Below are 21130 nucleotides of genomic sequence, written 5' to 3'. Positions count from 1 at the left end.
GCTGCTCCTGGGCAGCTTCTCTGGTGTTCTCTCTTTCTGTCAAGGTCAGGCATACAGTTAAAGGTTAGGAAAGCGAAGACCAAGTAGGCCATTTAGTTAACTCCTACCAGAACTTCTCGGTTCTGAGCAGGTTTGGATTTACTCTATTTTCAAAAAGGTTTTTCTGTTCTCAGATTCATCGATGGAGAATATATTAACCCACTCACTAAGCTGCCAGTGGCACATAGTAGGCACTCTTTTACTTTACTTTCTTTGCACTTGACTGTTAGCAGCAGAAACTCATACTCATATTTAAACCATAATCTTTTCCAGCCTGTTCAGCCTTACATAATAGAGGTACCCACTCATTTCACCAAACCTGACTTCAAGAAATTTTGTATCTATGGCACAAGAAAAGTTAGGAGAGGTGATTTGATTTGCAGAAGGGTTCTTTTTTTTAAAAAAAAAAACTATTTATTTATTTATTTTTAGAGAGAGGGAGAAAGAGTGGGAGAGAAACATCAATGTGTGGTTGCCTCTCATGTGGCCCCCACTGCAAATCTGGCCCACAACCCAGGCATGTGCCCTGACCGGGAATTGAACCAGTGACCTTTTGATTCGCAGTCCGCCCTCAATCCACGGAGCTATATCAGACAGGCAGAAGGGTTCTTCAATCTATGAAAGGAGTCACTTTAACACAAAAATCACTAGCAATTGTAATATGGGGGACTCCTCCATGCTCTGACTGGCTGACAACACCTTTACCTGAGAGTAGCAATGTTACAGAAGTCTGCATGGTGCCGAGTCCCTGTGGGGTCTAAAGGAGATGTCTCACAGTAACCTGCAAAATAGTGTTCAGGCATTTCCGGTGCCGAGAGCAAAGGCGGAACTCTGGACTGCAAATGGGAGAGGAAGGCAGGAGAGAAGGAGCCAAGGAAAAAAATGCAGTTTAGAAAGAAGCCTATGGTTATAACAGGGCCTTTAGCTTCGTTGACATGGGATATAACAGAGCATTAGGCTGAGTTAAAAATCAAATTTCAAGAAAATAAAAAATAAAAACTTTGATAGAAGGATAAGAAGGTATCATCTAGATTGTTTTCTGGAACTTGGAATAATAATAATGAGAATAGTAAAAAGAAATGGAAAACATGGGAAAGATAAGAGATATAAGAGATGAATCCAAAAGATTCAGTATCCTAAGTAGTCATTTTGAGAAGAGAAAATAGACAAAAAGGAGAAATAGTCAGAAAAACAAAACAAGAATTGTTTTCAAATTGAAGGGCAAGTTCAAAATGGATGACTCTACCAAAAGCCAGGGGAGGTAAATGAGAAAATTACAGCCTATAGGAAAATCATTATGAAGGTTAAAACACAGAAAATAACAGATCATAAAAGCATCCAAGGGGGAAAGCAAGCTCCCTGTCAGTAAAGCCACAGGCTAGAGAACATCTTCAAGTTCAAGGCTCATTTTCTTTCAGCCTAGAATTGAATTCATTTTTTTCATGTTTATACACACATATTGCAAAATGATCACCGCAATAAGGCTGACACCTCCATCCCCTTGCCCAGTTACCATGTGTGTGCGTGTGTGCATGTGTGTGTGGTGGTAACATTTAAGGTCTACTTTCTTAACTGTCGAGTGCATAACGCGGTGTTGTTAACTCTAGTCCCCAGGCTGCACATCACGTCCCAGGACTCATTCATCTTAGTGCTGGGAGTTTGCACTTTCTGACTGGCTTCTTCCATTTCCCTCACCCTGCAGCCCTGGCAACTACCGTTCTACTCTCTGTTTCTATGAATTCAGCTTCTTAAGACTCCGCAGATAAGTGGGAACACACACTGTTTGTCTTTTTCGGTCTGACTTATTTCACTCAGCATAACGACCTCAAAGTCTATCCATGTTGTCACAAAAGAAAGGATTTCCTTCTTTTTAAAGGTTGGATAATATTCCATTGTACTCATCCACCAGTGGACACTTAAATTATTTAAATGTCTTGGCAATTGTAAATAATTCAGTCTAGAATTTTATGAACAAACTATAGATCAATATGAGAGCAGAATAAATATATTTTAAGACAGAAAACGACTCCGAAATCCTATCTCCCATTCACTCTTTTGTAGGCTATCACTTATGGGGGAAAATCAAAAAGGAGAAAGACATGGGGTCGAGCAAATTATGCACCAATGTAGAAAGACATAAAGGAATGCCCCAGGTGATAGCCAAACTCGCCTAGCCAGACAGAAGTTCCCTGCGAAAGGGCTGTGTAAGGGGAAAAAAACAATGGACCGTGGTGAAAAGAGCTCCAATACTGCAACACAGCACTCAGAAAAACTTAAAGGTGTGTTCTATGTAAAACATACACAAACCAAGGAAATAGCAAACATCAAGGCTGGTATTTAAGGAAAGCTGTATAGGAGAGGCGTAGGCCAAACGGGAACACAGCTAAACGCGACCCACTTTTCCCCTGGAGGTATGGCCAGGCGAGGCCTGGAGACAAACCAGTGAGGAAGCTGTTTCAGTCATCCAGGTGAGAAGGGATAGTGGTGACCCTGGGCCATGCAGTGGGGTGGAGACGAGGAGCAAAGTTTAGAAATATTTAAGAATGAGAATGGAATGCTAAAGGGACTTATATAAGAAAAAGAAGATGAAAAATATTAACAGTGAAAGGACAGCAAACACACAGTTATTAACAACCACACCTAAAACAAAAGCAAACCAAGAGGACAGCTAGATCAGGAGTGGAACCATAGAAATGAAGAACACATGGAGGGTTAGCAACAGGGGAGTGGGAGGGGGAGAAGGGGGGAGAAGGCAGAGAAAATAGCATAGATGGTAGGTAGAAAATAGATAGGGGGGAGGGCGAGAATAGTGGGGGAAATATAGAATCCAAAGAACTTGAGACACGTGGTTATAAACTAAGGGGGGGGAGAATAGAACAACTGTAATGGTATAATCAATAAAATATATTTAAAAAAAAAGAATGAGAATGGGCAGAGTAGGAGATTGCTGTCAGAGAGGAAGAAGTTAGATAGGCCCCATGGGTTCGGTTTAGAAATCTGGGCGTAAAACAGTGCCTTTCGCTGAAAGAGGAAACACTGAAGGAGAAGATGGTTTGGCAGGTACAGTGCGGGGGTCCTTTGGGTCTGAGACGCTGAAGGGACATCCACGTGAACATGACCAGTGAAGCTCTGGGAAAGAGTCTGGTATAACATGTGTTATCTTAGGTGAGGCCAACTTCAGTCCGAAGTCCTGATAGCCCGCCACCATGGGGCCCAGTGTGGTGGTTGGGGGGGGAGTGGGCGTGGGAGGGGGTACATGGAGGATAAATGGTAATGGGAAAATGCAATAAAATATTGAATGGAACAATTTTTAAAAAACCTTGAAAAAAACATGTATTATCTCAAGCAATGAGAGTATAGCGGGTTGAGTGCAATGGTTGAGGGCCCATGGTTGAGGGCTCCCTTTGACTTGAAAACCCAAATATCTATTAACAAGCTTCTAGGAAAATAATGTAGAATGATAAGCAATAAAATTTATGTGTGACTTTTCTGGTTGTTTTGATCCTTACTGATGTTGAATTTGAAAGAATGCATTCCATTCATTTGGACCATGGAAGCAGAGTGGGGGAAGGGACAGGCAGATGCAAGGCAAGCTAGAGCCCTTCTCAGTCTTGGGGAGGAAGGAGGTTGGAAATATGTATTTACTGATCAGCTTCATCCCATTCTAAATGGGGTTTTTTTTACAAATAATGACTCAGAAGGATTAAGTATTCAGTGTAGTTTCCAAAAGGCGTCCCTTAAGGTGAACGGTTCTGAGTCTGGCCTTGTCAGTGTCTCTGTTGTCATCAGTCCTCGGAGGGCTGTCTCAGAACAGTCTTACAGTTGAGTTTATCAGTTGAGTTTATCAGTTCCATAGACTTCTCCTTCTCCACTTATTCTTGGAGGTGTTCCTTCCAGGGACTGGAACAATGATATTTCCCGGTCCAGGGTACTGCCTTCTCTGTAGCAGACCAGCTTATAATGAAAATGCCACCTGGTGAGCAGAGAATGAAAACAAATGGAAATGCTGTATAGTCTTCAGCAAAATGTCCTATCGGCACTAGAGGCGGGGCTGTGGGGGAAGCATCTTTGCCCACAACACCCGACAGGGACTCAGCATCTGTGTCTCCCGACTCGCTGTCCGGTTGCACCTCCCTTCGCTATTCACCCAGACTGAACTCTTCTCTGTGCACTCAACCCTTTCTCCACACCAAGTGCAACCCAGCCGGGTTCCAATTCTAAATTAAAATCGTACCCTAGAACAGCCTGCTTGGAATTACACCCAGGTGACCTTGACTGGAGTTTTGTGTGTTCCCAAACACTTCAGACACTTGTTTACAGACAGTCTCCAGGCTGACTCCCACAGATGGCAAACCTTATTTCCCCTCTTCCCACTTGGGAGGGTGCAGCTCACTGTTCTCCTGATGGTATTGCTGTCATTCTAGAAAAGAACACCAATCTAGTTCAATCTCTCCCTGTCTTCTCTCCTGTTCGCACTCTTTAATCTCTCTCTCTCTCTCTCCCTCTGTCTAACTTGTCACTCATCTAGTTATTCAAAAGCCATGGAAATGTAAAACTAAAGTTTTTTTTTGGGGGGGGGTTTGGTTTTAGGTATGAGCCACAAGCCAATGTAGAGATTAGACTGTGTGGAGAGAGGTGAAATCTGACTTGAGTATCAGCAGGGAGTGTTGCATTAGATGGTTTGCATACATTTTTTTCTCATAAATTTTTCATCTTTGTCAAAACCTTTGCAAGATTCAGTTTGATAGAGCACAAAGAGAAATTACACTTTCTGCTTCATTTAGCTGCTTTCATTGATTGATTCGTTCCACGTTCTACCATAATTCAGTTATTTTATCTTTTATTTCCTCTAGGTTGTTAGCTTATCTCTTGGGGACTTCGGGGAGGGGGTGTGACTATTACAGCTCTGTGCCCGGCAGGGTGTGGACGTGGTGACTCGGCATGGCAGGGTGGGCGTGTGTTCCCTGTGCCCTCTGTCTAGACCCCAGGTAGCAAACACAAGGCCCTCGGGCCAAATCCGGCCCTCCGCCGCAATTCATTCCGCTGGCACCTTGTTTCTGCCTTGTTTTCATTTGGCAGCACAGAGCACTTGCTTAACTCTTAAGGAGCAGTCACATTTATACAGCCCTAATTTACATTCGGCCCTTGGAAGGCAACCGTGAGGCTGACGTGGCCCCGGTGAAAATGAGGAGTTGACACCCCTGGTCTAGACGGTCCTCCTGCCAGTCTTCTCTGGGTCACGCAGCTCTCTCTTCCTCCTCCTTAGAGGCAGAAACCCAGAAACGATCATTCCCTTTGACTACACACAGGCTAAGTAGAAAATATTTCACCTGCACAGGCAAGGGAGGGGGAGGAAGCTCTTTTAAGACTGGGAAGTGTAGAAGAAAGGGGGACATAGTAGGTTCTTTTTTCCACTCTCCGTCTCTTCTGTGCCTCCTGGTGAAGATAGCAGTAGATTTCATTTACACATCTGACATTTTCACTTTGAGCCTTGAGCCCTGGGTGGACATCTGGAAAAGCGATCTGGAAGTTAGCTCTTCCTCCAGCACTCCGTCACGAACACAGAGAAACCTGCACACAGACAGCACCCGCACACCCACAGAGAAGCCACCTGTGCCCCTAAGCACACACGGACAGGCAAACGATGAAAACACCCAGGGGCAGCCAAAGCCAGTCCAGCCACAGCTGCCTTCCGCCACAGACAGGACACATGCTGGCATTCTCACCCCCACACAGACAGACGCACAGACCACAGGCAGATGCCACAGCCACAGCCCTTGCGCACTCGGCTGCGACCCTCCTACACCCCCCGTCTGAGCACAGGACTGTTGCCAGTTAAGATGTCCCAAGTCCATCTTTGCCGGACGAATCGAACTTCTCTCTGTGCAGCCTCATAAAAAATTCAGCCTGAATGGCTCAAAATGCCTGAGAACAGAAGAGGAATAAACAACAGCTCAGCAGACACCTGGGAAACCTGAAATTTGGAAAGCTAAGTGGGTAGGCTGCTCAGGCCAGTAGCGTCCCAGCTACTGCCCTTGGAGAGCTCAGCACACAGGTTGGTGACCTGCACATGGTGCCAAGGCAGTCGTTGCTAAGGAGATGACGGCCGGTACTAAATGGAGAAGAAAATATGACCTAATATGGAAAGAAAATGAACTTCAGAACCAAGCAGACTGAGATTCAGATCTAGCAGTGCCGTTTACTAACTGGGAACTTGGGCGTGCTGTGTAATCTCTGCATATCAGCTGACCCAGAAACAGAATCTGCATTCCAGTACCTGGTGAGGACGGAGCACAATGGGACACACAAAGTGGCCGTCACTGTGTTTAGCCTGACAAACATGTGTTTCATTTCTGCTATTGAAGTTGTTTCCAAAATACCCTGCAAGGTCTCCAGGAAAAAGACGATAGCTTTAGTTTCACACTCTCTAAGCCAAATCAGAAAGGTTACGTGCTCACTGTTCCCTCGGGGAAAAAGTGACCCTAGTGAGTAATATTTGACGAAGGAATAAGTGAATGAGTGAACGCGTGGATGATTGAATGAATGAATGGTAACTACCTCATACCTGTTGCTCTTGGAATCACCAGTATCTAATATGGACTCTAGCACATAGTCCTAGTGCTAGCCATTTCTCAGTTTACTGGGAAATAAAGCTAAAAAAACAACAGTTCTGAAGTATTTCAAGGCCTTGTTAGAGCAAAGGAAAAAAAGGTAGCAAGGGCTTGGGAGTGGAAGAAAGATATGTTCAAACACTAGTCATTTAACAAAAGGACAGAGCAGTCTCCATTTGAGTCATGAACTGGAAGGTTATTAGAAGCTTCTGTGGAGTTTCAGACTTTGTGGAGCGGTGGGGACAGGAGCTAGTTTGTGGGACAGTAGTGAGGGAACGGAAGATGATGACGTGGCTACAGTCAGTCTACATCTTGGGGCTACAGGAGTTTCGCAGGGACTCCCCTAAGAAGTGCGCCCCAAGGAGAGCTCTGGTGACCTCTTCCTGTTACCTAGGTTCCACATACAAAACTCAAAGGAAAGCTTGAAAGGGTGGAGAAGAGAAGAAGAACGTAATTATGGGGAGCAGGCCGGGACTGCCGCTTTAGGAACTTCCCTGTGGTTTCCCCGTAACGGGAAAAGTGGCGGCTTTCCGGTCTCGTCGGTCCAGGACCAGAACTGCTGCTTTACGGGGAGCCCCGAGGGGCGTTCAGAGGAGGGACTGGACATTGCACAGGGGAAATGAGTGATTCACTCACAGAACAGTATCAAAGGTTTCGAGAACAGAGAGAGGAGATACATGCCAGGAGAAAAAGGATGTGGCCAAGGCCAGGTCTAATTGTTTATTTCCTTGATGCCTGAGGAGCATCCAAGCAGAGGGGCTGTTTCGGGCGGCTTCCTCCAAAATGTACTTTGCAAACGAGACTAGGGGGAAGCAGGCCTTTTCTTTTCCAACACTGCAAATACTCACTCCTCCCTGGCCCCCAACCCCGACCTCCTGACTCGCTCTTCTTTTGTATGTTTTATTCTCGTGTTCTCTGCTCTCTTCCATGAAGTACTTCTGAGTCCTGCCTTTCTCTTAGCCCTTTCCACAGCCTTGTTGTTGACCTTACCATGGCCCTGACTCTGTCCTGCTCTTTCCCTGATACTTCTCTTCCACCTGTGAAATCAAGGTCAGTGATCCTCATTCTGTCCACATTTCCTAAGTCACAACGACAGAGAGAAAAAGGAAAAGACAGCATTTGTGTGGTTCCACCAAAAATGGAGTAAGAGACACACACCCCTGAATCCAGGCCATGAAAGGGACCGAAATAGCAGAATCTGAGCTGAGTTTTACATGCACAAGCCAAACGTGGTCTGTGCATTGGCTCCTACTCTGTCCCCAAAGGTCAGCTGATCCTTTATTCTTAAGGTGGGTAAGAATTTTGGTCTAGAATTCTATTCAGAAGGAGCTTTGTTCTCATTGTTCTTTGAGTGCACAGGGAGACTAGTGATTTACTTCTTCATCTGTTAGCTCACTGGGAAGAATAGGCTAAAGGCAGGTAGTAAGTCCATTTATTCCAAAGTGTATGGGATAATAAGTAGGAAAGTATCTTCAAACCCCCAGATAAAGGAATGAGCGGGAAATGTAGCCCAGCACATGTTAACGAGTAATAGAACTAAGCTCATCTGGAGTGCAATGAGCAGCAGAACTTGCAAGGCAGCAGCGCGCAGTAGACCAGGCAGCAGCGCGCAGTAGACCAGGCAGCAGCGCGCAGTAGACCAGGCAGCAGCGCACAGTAGACCAGGCAGCAGCGCGCAGTAGACCAGGCAGCAGGGGGTAGACAGGGCAGCAGACCAGAGCCAGATTCCCTTGGCTCACACTCGAGCTCCACTAGAGCGAAGTGTTTAACGTCCCTGTGACTCAGTACCCACGGCCATGGGGTGGGAGTGAAAAAGTAGGGGTGCATCGGCCCCCTGTCATCCACATGGGGTAGATTCAAGACCCCCTAGCAGTTGCCCAAAACCACAGTTAGTACTTAACCCTATATAAACTATGTTTTTTCCTACACAGACGTATCTATGATAAATTTTGATTTATAAATGAGGCACAGTAAGTGATTAACAGTGCTACCTAATAACAAAATAGAATGATTATACAAAATAGTAAAATAGAAGTTATGTGAATTTCTCCCCTCCCCGCCGCCTCTCTGATTCTCATAACTAACCTGAGAGCCAAGATGCCTGTGGCCAGTGGGAGGGGAGCATATACAACATGGTGACACTGGACAAGGAGAGGGTGTATGTCTTGGGCAAGACAGAGTGGGACAGGGCGAGATGGCATCGCCTTGCTCTGAATGGCACTCACTTTAAAACACGTGAATTTTTTTTTCCTGGAATTTCCCATTTAATACTTTTGGACTGTGGTTGATCACCTGTCCCTGAATCTGCAGAAAGCGAGCCCATGGATTCGGGGAGACACTGCACCAAACTTCAAAGAAGACTAAGGAGAAGGTTTAGAATAGCACTTGGTAACACATGTAAATGTTACATTTAACATAAATTAACATTTAAATATTAATTAACCATTAAACTGAAAATTAACAGTTAACTAAGTGCCTGAAACTATAAAACTTGATAGTATTATTTAAAAATTCTAGTCTTCAATAATATGTCCCTTATAGCGTGACGTATTTTACACAGTACATACGACAAGAAAACATTTCTAAATATCAGTTTTAAGCCATATTTCTCATAAATACTTTACATTTTTTAAATCTTACATGTTTTTTAAAACACAGCATTTTGTAACTGCTATTTGTTCTTTACTCAGCTATCCAAAAATATAAACAATATATTTGCTTTATATGAAAGGAAATAAAATGAAGTTAATATCAAAAATGAAAAGCAGATTTCTTTTTAAACTTTGCTCTAAATAAATGCACATGTCATTGTTTTCCACAATAAGACATAGCCAGTTTGAGGGAGCGGGGATCCTGAGCATCCAATTAAATGAGTGAAATGTTAAAATTCAGACTCGTAACCTCTACCATGTTTAAAGTGTGATTTCCAATTAGTGGCAATCCGTTCCTGCTTGCACTTGGTAAAAACCCAGGTCGCCAGCTCACTCTGGGTACAGATAACACATCCCACCATCGTGGCCTTTAACCCCCACTTGTCGTCGGGCACCTGCGTGCACACAGACGCAGGCACGCACGTCGCACGTCGGTGAGGAGTGCTCTCTGCAGCAGGCCACCTGACAGCGGCTTCAGTGAGGACGGGATTACGGTTTTCACATAACACAAGGTCTGCACGTAAGTGGCACCTGGCATTGGTTCAGTGGCTCAAAACTGGCAAGTTTTCTTCCCAAGGTTGTCGGCTGGCTGCTTCACCATAAGCCATCGCTTCAACATCCCTGGCAGGAAGAAGAGGGTAACCGCCAGCACCACTGCCATGGGTCCCTGTATCAGAAAAACAGAAACACCCCTAGCAGCTCCCCTCCCGCCTCCACATGTACACACAGGCAACCTCCCCTGAGTTCCATCGTCGAGAACGGGCTCCTATGCCCATTGAAGTGCAAAGGAGAGTGGAAACCGGGGACCGGGTTATGATTGGCTTTAATCCAATGGGATTCATCATCCGGGCCTAGGCATTACCGCCCTGAACGAAATCACGGCTCTGCTTTCAAGAAAGAAGGAAGCACAGTTCTTGGGCTGGTAACAAGTCATGTCTGTCATAGGAACTCAACTGCTTACCCAGAGCCTGTCTGTGGAAGGCCCCGGCCCAGTCACTTTATGCACAGTCTGCCGCTTAACCTTTACAGCCCTGTGCACAGTTATTTATAAATGCTGCTTGCTCTCCATTCCTTGTAAATAGGGAACGTGAGCCCCACTGAAGTTGTAAGCACCTTGCCCAAGGTCGCATAGCTCATAAATGGCAGTCTGGGCTCTGAGCTCAGGTCTGCTTCCAGGCTCGTGCTCTTTCCACGGTGCAGTCCTGCCCAGAACCTTCCAGCTGTCCCTTGGGCACTCCGGATTCTGTCTGGCCACAACGCTACCCTTGACCTCACACAGTCCCGATCACAAACCTACTCCCAAAATAGGAGGCCGTTTGGAATCTTGACTCAGAAGGTGGCATGATGTTTTCATCTATGTCCAAATGTTGCCAATACAGCAGTGAACGGGGCAGATAGGTTTCTGGTCCTAGGGTTTCCATTCTAGTGGGGAAGAAAAACAGTAAGCATGTGAGTGAATAAAGATAATGAGAGACTTATAAAAAAAGAAATGGAACCAGCTAATGTGGTAAAGAATAATCTGAAGGCTACTTTTGATGAGGTGCCTAGAAGGGATTGGACCCCGATTGCTGGAAGGAACCAGCCTGCTCCGGTCTGGGGGAAAGAGAGCTCCAGGTGGTGGGCCCAATACGTGCGAAGGCCTGGCCGCAGGAAAGCTGTATAGGCACAGAATATTGATCAGTCACGTTGGAGAGTCATGGCTGAGACGGACGTGATAAGAAATGAGATCTGAGAGAAATCTGTATTTGATCCAAAACGCGGTGGGGGTTCCGACAAGTTTCAATTCATGAGTAATGTGATCAGTTTGGTTTCCTCACCACCTTGGGAGCCGTGAGAAGGGGCCTGACGAGGCACAGGAGAAGAGGGCCTCGGGGAGACAGTGAAGCTAGCACCGTGCTGGTGGAGGTGGGGCAGAGACGGCTAGTTCCGGGCAGGGGAGTACCGTGACACCACTCACCTTCGCGGAAACCTGTCCTCTCCTTGGTCTGGCATATCTCGGCATTGCAACGCCAACGGGTTCAATCACTTTCACACACATGTGCTTCCATGAATTGTGGCCGCCATTTTCTTCTCGAATGCTTTTCAAAGAAATGCCTTAGCACGCTGGCAAGATTAGGCAGATATGTAGCATTTTTTCCCACTTGAATTGGCTGGGTCTACAAGGCCGTCCTGAAGCAGTCCATTCAGACTCCGACTCCAGAGCACCCCCATCCTTCCAGAAAAGTATAAATAATGCTCATTCCCATTTCTTTTTATAGATACAGCCTGTCAGAGGTTTTGCTTTGCATAATTTGCCATAATGAATTATAAGCTTCTCCCTTTTCTCCGAGTTCATGAAATCAGTCACAATAATAGAAGATTCTCCCTAGAAACTGTGTTCTGGGGTTAATCAGTGTGCGCCTAATTGGGATTATAAGTGGAGTTAGAGAAGAGAAACACATGTCACTTTTGGAAACCTCCACTATAAATTGCAAATGTACCATGGTTGAACACTCACTCCTTCTGGAAAAACCATCTCAGCTGAATTGCAGTGGGGGCTGATCAGAGAGTGAAACTGAGACGACTGTTACCCAACCTGCCCCGTTCTGCTCTCCCATCCCCAAACCCTACAGCGGCGACTGGCCAGTCGTCCTCCGACCATGCTTTGCGTGTCAAGACTAAGCCCCTTCCGTTGTGATGGCAAGGAGCTCTGTGTCACCAGAGTAGGTGCTGCTTAAATCATTTGAATTATGATTTTCATTAATTGGGCAAAGATGACTTTGCTCACAAGGCACAGGAGGTCTGGCTGTTGTCCAGGTAACTAAACTGGGTGAGTGAGGCCAAAAGCACTTCAGGCAGGAAATCTGAGGCTCCTAGAGCTTTACGGGCTTCACGATCCTTCCCCGAGGACTTTCAGAGGAAGGGCTGCGTTGGGGACTCTGGTGGGCTGCAAACAGGTCTCCAGGTGACCAAAGCAGAGAGCGACCATTTTCAGTTACAATATTCAATTAAAATATTCCTATACAGTGGAAGGGGAAAAAACCAGGAAATATTATATGTCATTTAAATCCAGATGCCAACTCCCTGACTTCCTGGCCTAACAAGTCCCAGCCCCAGTTGTGAGGCCCGGTCCAAACTGCAGAAGCAAGACACTGGGAGGCCGTCCGTCAGTACAGCTGCAGGTTGCTGCGGGCCCCCTCCTCCGAGTTCGCCTCAGCAGCCCAGGCGGTGACGTGCAGAATACTGGGGGAAACGGGGTTTCGCTTCCAGATTTTAACTCCCAAATAAATGTTAAGCACCTCCTGGTTATTAGGGATTGCTAACCAGTATTTGGATTATCTGCATTACCTCCTGTTAATTAAATAAACATTAAAAAAACAAGAGCGCTGTAATTAGTGCTCATGTTTCAACAGCAACGGGCTGGACTAGCTTCTGTTTATCACAGACTTTCCTCCTGCAGGTCTCAAGTGTGGCTTTTAGATCCTGGTGGTTTGATAAGTGTGTCTGGGGCCTTCAGGATGTCAAATAACTGTTCCGATTTTCTTCCCCGCTCCATCCGACCGTTGTTCATCTCACTCTTGATCATGCCATTCCTCCTTCCTGCCCACCCACCCACAGCAACGCTGCTCATGAACTTGGTCAATCAGGAGGCAGTAATAGCTGTAATCCAACCATGCAACTGTCTCTTTCCGGAAAGCCCAACCAATCGCTGCATATTTCTGTACTTCTCTCTCCTTTTATGAGTGATTTGAGGTAATCATCCTGGCCACGTACTTTGTTTTCATGGGTTTGGAGAAAACTGACATTCTTAGAACATTGTGAACAAAGAAGAGAGCTGCTTGTAAGTGCCTTGAATTACTATTTTCACATGTCTTAGCTGCCGTAACAAGGAGGGAAATCTTCACAATTTGGAAGGCCTTCTGAAAATTGGCCCCACTGCACCAAACCTTTGATCTCTCGGTCAAACTGTCAATCTTTGAGAACTCAGCTCTCTTGTGAAATTTCCAGGCGTCTCCCCAAACAATAGACTGCATGGGTTCTGAGAGCCAGGCCCACAAAGCATCTCTGGGTTGGGCGAGTTCCCTCCGCACACTTAGGGCAGCTTCGGCTCTGAGGCAGAGAGGGAGGAGTGGTGTGGCCCTGCCCTTCCAGCACGGCCGGCTCTCTTCCTCCCCTCCTGGCATCTCTGTTCCTCCCTCCTATTCTCCTCGTCTCTGGTTCCCACTCCTCTCTCCTCTCCTTTGTTTCCTTCCCCCTTCCATTTTCTCCCCCCACACTTCTCAGCCTTGGACCAGGCTCTGATATCACCAGCTTCATTTAGGCAAATCTGCACTTGACCTGAGGATAAAAGAGGTTCCCAGCTTTAACTAACAGCCAGGGGGACATCACATGCACGTGGGGTGAAGACACGCACATGTGCAGAAGCTGCGCACACACCCATTTTCAGAAAAGCAATTTCCAGAAACCCAACTCCATCGCTACTCCTTCCCAAAGTAATGGTTCCTCCATAGGTGTCTGCAGTGACCTCTGCACAGCCCTTCCCCTCCCCAGCCCGCCTTGTCCAGAGCCTGTCTCCCACGTGACAAAAGTAACGGACATTTGTCCCCCATCCCTGTTGGTGCCCTGCATTGTTCTGATCTCTGGGGTGTCAAACAAAGGAACAATTTTGAGTGTTTGTGTCACCTCACTTATTCAAAACAGTGTACCCCTCCACCACCTAGAACATTAAGGAATTCCCAATACTATTTTGTTTTTGTTTTGTCATAATTTATGTATGGTTTTGATCATTCACGTATGAATATAACTGTAATGACAATACAGAAGACAATTTTAGCTCTTAGAACTCTAGGGTTACAGAGAAAGTATCTTTTCTATAGCAATTGCTAAACTGAACTGAAATTACAGCAAGAGGGATTCAAATCTAGACATGAAGTTCTTGGCTATAGGGATTATTAAAAAAATAGAATGTAAACTTTAAAATTTTGTTACATAGACATATCAAAGCATAATCAGTAAAAGATATTTAAATATAAAAATATATTATACTGGGCCCTTGCCAGGTGGTTCAGTTGCTTGGAGCATCTTCCATACACAAAACACTTCAGGTTTGACTCCCAGTCTGGGCATATACCTAGGTCGCGGGCTTGCTCCCAGTTTGGCGTGGACAGGAGGCCACCAATTGATCGATGTCTCTCGCTCACATCGCTGTCACTCTCTCTCTCTCTTTGCCATGTAAGGATACAGCAAGAAGGAAACCATTTGAAAGCCAGAAGGGAGTTTTCACCAGAGCCCAGCTGTGCCGGCACACCGACCTCAGACGTCCCAGTCCCCAGCACTGTGAGTAGGTGTTGGTTGTTTTCGCCGCCCAGTCTGTTGTGCTCTGTGAGAGCAGCCTGGACTGACCACGACAGCGCCGTAACCTCTGCCGTGAAGCATGCCCCGCGCCCCAGCGCCCTCGTCCACCCGATTTGCTCTTCCCTGCCTCGGGTGTTTCTCTGTGGGTGACAGAACCCAAGAGCGAATCCTTTCAGGGTGTGTTTCTGAGCCGAAACCATTACTGAGAAGCACTAAGTCCTGTGAAAGAAACAGGAAACAATGAACATGAAATAAAAAGTATAAAAAGAAAATATATAAAACCTGGGGAAAAGTGGGAACAAAAAAAAAGTAAAACCGTGAGAGAGTATTAGCCAATCTCCATGGAAAAGAATTCCACCATTAGACGAATAGATATAAAGCAAATTAATTTTACCCTTCCCATTATTATTTTAACCCAGGCATTTAATACACTCTAAAATCACATTGGAAATACCTCTGACTCAGTTTCTGGAATAATCCACCGGAACAAAGTTGTGGATGATGTCTGACGTCATTAGGAAATTGGAAGTGCAGTTGACTCTCAGACAATGGGGGGGTTAGAGGTACTGACGTTCCAGGCAACTGAAACCCACATATAATGTTCGATTTCCCGAAAACTTGACCAACAACCTACGGTTGACCCGAAACCTTACTGATAACAGTTGATTAACACAGATTTTGTACGTTATATGTACTACACATCACATTCTTACAATAAAGCAAGTGAGAGAAAAGAAAATGTTGTTTAGAAAAACATAAGAAAAACACGTTAATAGTATTTATTGAAAAAAAGCCCGTGTCTAGGTGGACCCACGTGGTTCAAGCCCACGTTGCTCAAGAGTTACCTGTGTTACCCAGTACAGCTCAGTGAAGGACTGGCTTCGAGTACACTTAGCTCTTCCTGGGGCTCCGGTCGGGGTGGGGTGCGAGTAAAACCCCTCTTCTTGTATCTCACCCTGGACGAAGATTTATGGGGACATTAATGGCACTTTGGCTTCTAGGTGGCTGTCCAGCCACAAGGGCTGTGTCCAGGGCCCTGGGAGGCCCCATGTGTTTGTGTAAATTTTGCAAAAGTAAGACATTTTAACCACAATTGGTTAAGACCACTGTCTCCTCCCATTCTGACTTTGCCACCCAGACACTTCCCCTGTGGGGTGGCGTGGGACAGGCGTGGTCACCGGGGCCCCTGCCAAGGGGGAATTGTGTTAGGGGGCGATTCGGTGTGGGTTGAGTGGGCTGTAATCACGGGGCTTGCAGTCAGTCGTCTCAGTGGGTGCACAGTTACTGCCAGCCACGCAGGCGGAGAAGGGCCATCCAGGCCAGCTCCCGCTGCCACTTACACTTTCTTCCTTCCGTCATTGCAGGAAGGTACAGGGCTGGAGGTCGTATGGGAATGTGAGCTTGCCCCGTGGCCCCCCTGTGGGGAGCACACGAGGAGTGGAGGAGGTGGGGAGGGTGAGACGTATGAAGCCAGAAACCAGTGTGACGAAAGCTCTCTCAGTCCTTGGTCGTGTGAGCTCCCGGTTTCTCATCAGCGACATAGATGCCGGGTCCGGCTGGACCCTCTGTCCTGACAGGCGCGTAATGCAGCGCCCCAGGCACAGACACATGGCACGCTATTTCCCCTTCAACGGGGTTGTAAGAAATAGGATGCTAGAATTGCCAGGATTCCTGTGTTTATAAGCACTAACTGGAAGCAGCAGTAAATACAGCGAGTGTGGTTTCCGTGTATTAAGCCACAACGTATTCATCTACACTATGGACAATGAGAATGTTTCAATCAACTATGCTAAAGGAGAGACAGACAGCTATCTATTCTCTCCATAGAAAACATCACCAAGTCACCTTAATATGAAAAGGCAAAGAGGATGCAGTCAAAATCTCTGAAGAAATCCAAGTGCTGTGCCAAGACGTCAATAAAAATGTTTACTTGTTTTAAATTTTGTGATGTTTGTATTGGTCCAACCTTTAAAGGTTATTTTTGGAGATTTATTCTTCCCTTTCTAAGCAAATTCTCAGTTTTTGCCTGATTCCCCAAATTGCAGGAGCTGCGTGCTTTAGTGAAACCCCTTGACCCCGCACTCGGAGCCCAGCCCTCATCGACAGGCACTGACGACGCGGGCACCTTCCGTCTCCGGTTCAAAGGGACGTCATGAGCTTTGCCTCCTGGGTGTGAGGAGCAATGGTAGCATGGCTCCAGTGATAGGGAAGCATTACGAATGTGCATTTCTCTCTCTTCCACAAAATGAAACGGGGGCCCATACTCTGGATTTCCAGATGCACTTAAAGTGGAACAATAATGTTCCGCCAGTCTTGCTCTGCTTCAAATTAATCGCTCCAGGAAGAGATAGTAAACCTTTCAGACCACCAGTGCGCACGGACGCTTTAATGCCCCTACTCCCTTTGCTGCTTACTGGGGACACAAGGAAAGGTAAGCTTAGTAAATGAGGCTGTTTTATGACCCATTTAAATAATCTGAAAAGGAAATTAATACTTTTATTACTTTTTATAAGTGAAAAACTTCCTTAAACATCTATAAGAGTTCGTTATAGTCTGTTACAGTGGTTAGGACTGCCCACGCCGAAACAGGGGTCTGGAGAAATGGTGGGAGCCAGGGGAATGGATGCATGACCACGCGGATCTAATGGCATAAACAAGAAAGGCTGGATGTTAATTTTGAACTAAAGAAAACTACCTCTAACAGAGCCAAGAAAATTCACTTGATTAGAAATCAGGCTGGGACTTAAAAAATTTCTTGGTGTTTTTGCATTACATGAATTTTGGCTGGGGCTCTTACAAGAATAGAAAGTGGGTCTGGAGAAAATGTGAAAAGGGTTTGTGGTCCCTACCCACCATGGGTAACATCAGTACTTATTGCATGAGAAACAGTCTATTATTCACTGTGCAAACACTGCCCTTAAACTTCAGGCGCTCACATCAATCTAGTAGAGAAAACTAAAATATCCCAGTTAGGTAGAGAAGGAAATGAAAGTTACTTCTAGGATCTCATTTTCGTCTGCTCTGCCTCCACCAGCTTCAGCCACGCTGGCCTAGGCTCTGTTTCTGAAGCACACCAAACACAGAGCCTGGGGATCGCTGGCTCCCCCTGCCCGGGAAAGTCTCCCCTAGATTTCCACATGGCTCACTGCTGTACCCCACTTACACCTCTGTTCCTGTGTCACCTTCTTTGAGAGCCCCTACCCCATAACTCTTTGTCCCCTAGTTTATTTTTCTTCTTAGCATGTCACAGATTGTTGTGTTCCCACTAAACGTCCTCGAGAGCCAATGCACATTTGGAGATGGGACTCAGTCATTGCATAGCTAAAAAGGAACGCATTAATTAGCTCTGCTCCACAAATGTGTCAACAAATGTCGGCTCCCATTCTGATGCCTTGTGCTCTTTCACATGAGAGATTTTCAAACAATGCTCACAGCTGGCTCTTCCTGCTCAAATTCGCCTACTAGCTGGACATTACTCCCCTAATTTATGCCCTTACAGACTGGCATTTTTAACAGTCAGGGTCCCAATGGCTATCAGGTGGCATACTCAAGTTAAGGAAACTCAAGGGATTTTTAAGTAATGGATTATTTGCATGGTGTATTAGGGTCCTGTGGCCGTCGTACAACAAACCATGTGGCTTAAAGAGGAGACATGTCCTGTCTCACAGTTCTGGAGGCCAGAGGTCCAAAATCAAGGTGTCAGGCCCTGGCTGGTGTGACTCGGTTGGTTGGGGCATTGTCCCGTACACCGGAGGGTCACGGATTTGATTCCGAGATGTTTCTCATATCGATGTCTCTCTGTCTCTCTCCTTCCACTCCCCCCCTCCCTGCTTTCCTCTCTTTCTCCCTTTCTTTTCCTCTTTCTGAAAGCAATGAAAAAAGTTTCCTCCGGGGGAGGACAGCATACACAACACAAAACAGAGGTGTTGGCAGGGTTGGTTCCTCCAGAGGCCTTTGAGGGACAATCTGTTCCGTGCTCATCTCTGTGGTTTGCTGACCATCTGTAGCATCCCCTTGCCTTGTAGACGTATCTGCCCAAACCTCTACCTTCATCTTTACACAGCATCCTTCCTGTGGGCATGTCTCTGTTTTTTCCAAACTCCTCCTTTTCCTGAGGACAGGGTCATATGGGGTTGGGGCCCAGCTAGTGACCTCATGTTAACTTTGTCATTTGCAAAACCCTGTTTCCCAATAAGTTCACATTCATGGGCACTGAATGTTAGGACTGCACCTCCCTGCAGGGGACATGAGTCAGCCCACAGCACCCGGAGTGGGTGGGGCGGCCGGGAACTGCACAGCTCACGGCAGTCACCTGTCGTTAGTGCAGCCGAGCTATTACCACCTCCAGGTCTCAAGGGAGGAGGAGCCTGGTGGGTCCCAGAAAACGAGGAGAAAGTTGTGTGTGCGTGGAGCGGGCTACCCCCAGGAGAGCAGTGATCTTCGGTTGCGCACCAGAGCCAGCTTCACAGGACCCAGGAGGGAGGGAACTGAGGTCATGAGCAGCCCGACCTCGTTCTCCTCCCTCTCTCCAATCTTCTGCCAGGGCTTTTCATTGGCCCAACCCAATGAAAAGTCAGACAGCAAGGAATCTTTTCGCTGTAACCCATACACATGGATGCCTTGGAAACATTTCTCACTTTCGATGGAAACTTACTGTTTTTAACTTTGGCCTTTTACCATTTCAAGAGGAAATTACCTGGAAGATTGGCTTGCATGAGCTTTGCTGATTCCTGTTTTACTTTTTTTTTTTTTCATTAGTGGAGAGAAAATGCAGGGCTTGAGATGACTGGCTAGCTGGGTAGAAGGAGGTTGCTCTCCCCACTTCCACTGGCTTGCTTCTCCTACCTGCCGACAGGATCCCACCTGGAGTCCTGGCACCTCCGCTTACCAGGTGGTTGGACACAGCCCGCTTGCCAAGCATGTTTGCTCTTGTGCGCAGTGAGGGGTGTCGTACGTGTTGTGACTTCTCCCACAACCTTCAGTGACACCGCAACTAATGACATATTTGGGGAAAGCAGGCTTTGTGCTGGGATGATGCAGGATGAATCCAAAGCAAGGTAGAGAAAACTGTGAGGAAGGAAGCTGTTAGGGATTCACACAAACGATACAGAAGATCCCGAATTTGCGTAGGTGCCAAAATAGAATTTTCGACCAAGTTGGTCCAAGTCTACGAGTGATTTGCAGGGCCTCAGCTGACAACCCAGACGTGCCTAAAGATCTCCAGCACTTTCATACTTCAACATTTTCCATTCAGTTTCTTTATAATCTCTGTGGTTAAGAGCCTGGTGTCTAAATTTAAACTCCCACTGATGCTGTTTCTCTCAGTCCAGCGGCTGCAGTAGGAACCGTACCAGCTGCAGGTGTGAGCAGGGCAGTCAGACTGTCTGGGTTTGCATTTCAGCTGCACCGCACACAAGCTCGGGCGGGTTACTCAGACTGTTTAAATAAACTGCAGTTCCTCCATCCATAAAATGGGATCCCAGTGTCCGCATGCAGAACACATAAATAATAAAGAGTGGGCATTCTGTGCGTGTTCCTGATGCATTTACTATGGGGACAGTGGTGCTCATGGACAGAGAAGTGTTTAATGAATAAATGAGTGAATAATTGTTCCCTCTGACCTTACAGAAAACCCAGGGAATATTTTTGTCTCTTAATTCTATAATTTTTTAGTGTTTGCTAAGATTCTCAAACTAAGGACTCAAGTGCCCATTTCATTAATGGCCCATTTTCTTTTTTCTTCCAGAGAAGCAATAGAAATTTTTATAAGAAAGAGATGTAAACTATATTGCTTCTCAACTCCCAAAACACCTTGACTTTTTCTTTTTTTGGTTCTTCTACAAACAGCCTTTGGAACATAATCTATGCCAACTAAAACTAACTCTCAAAGTAAATTAAAAATAAATTTAGCTATTTCTGAACCAAATGGCCTATAAAACTCTTAATAAATAACATCCACTTTTCCCTTTCTCACAAACAGTATAAATTTATTCTCCAAAAATGTAATCTAATCTTTTTTGGCACAATTTTTCCTGCAGAAATAAATCCATACTCTTTCTGGACCATGATTTCCTCACTCTTTGAGTGTTTCCATTTTTTTCTTCTCAGAATGCATTTCATTATTGTTTAAAACTGACATCAAATTACCTCAAAACTAATGCATAGAGCCATTTTCTTACTCTGTTTAGAGGTTGGATGTATAATCTGAAGTTAGTATGAAGTCCCGTTGTACCACTTTCTATAAGCTGGTCCTTCCTGTAGGTACAGAACTCTGCGCTGAGATCGTCATATGAACATAACGATCATCAAATGTTCGTATTTTACATTTCTTGCCTACTAATGATTGTAGCCCGCTATTTTTTGTAGTTTTTCTTCTTTTTTTGTATTTTATTTAATCTTCATTGTCTTTTCTTGTCATTACTCTTTGGTCCCCTTCTACCCCCATCCCGCCAGCAATCACCACACTGTTGTCCACGTTCATGAGTCCTTTTTCCT

Source organism: Sturnira hondurensis, unplaced genomic scaffold (assembly GCF_014824575.4).
Source record: "Sturnira hondurensis isolate 20B ecotype Veracruz unplaced genomic scaffold, ASM1482457v3 Scaffold0022215, whole genome shotgun sequence".
Classification (NCBI taxonomy): Eukaryota; Metazoa; Chordata; class Mammalia; order Chiroptera; family Phyllostomidae; genus Sturnira; species Sturnira hondurensis.
This window is presented reverse-complemented; position numbering follows the sequence as displayed.